Source organism: Cystoisospora suis (genome assembly GCF_002600585.1).
Source record: "Cystoisospora suis strain Wien I chromosome Unknown contig_2262, whole genome shotgun sequence".
Classification (NCBI taxonomy): Eukaryota; Apicomplexa; class Conoidasida; order Eucoccidiorida; family Sarcocystidae; genus Cystoisospora; species Cystoisospora suis.
In genome coordinates, this window is record NW_027155061.1 from 32,108 (window position 1) to 32,589 (window position 482).

The window sequence follows — 482 nt, forward strand, 5'->3', positions numbered from 1 at the left end:
AGATAGATAGATAGATACCGAAGAGAAAGAAATCTGCAGATGTATCTCTTTGTTTGTATTTGACCTCTAGTCTCTCTGTATTGATGATTTGCCAACATGGCCCCGTGTTCCCTTCCTTCTTCGTTTGCATGGGGCCTCCACGTAGTTACGCTGACAAGAGTAGAGCATAGTAAGTACATCTTGTGTTTCTTTTTCTTCTGTTGTCACCCGACACGTAATAGGTTTTTCGTCTCCCACNNTCAGTGTCGATACTAGAGATCTCTTCCACCCTACATGTACATCCATATATCTATAACGTATGCATGAAGGGGGGGAGGGGGTTTCTATAGGTGGGATACTCAACTCCGAAAGCAGAGACATTCCAGCTATCTCTCTTTTTCTCTCGATCTTTAGATATATGTATATCCAGATAGTCGTCCCTACGCAGTGCGTATTAAATCATTTTCTTATTCATCTATGCGATGTTCTCTTCAGGCGACCAC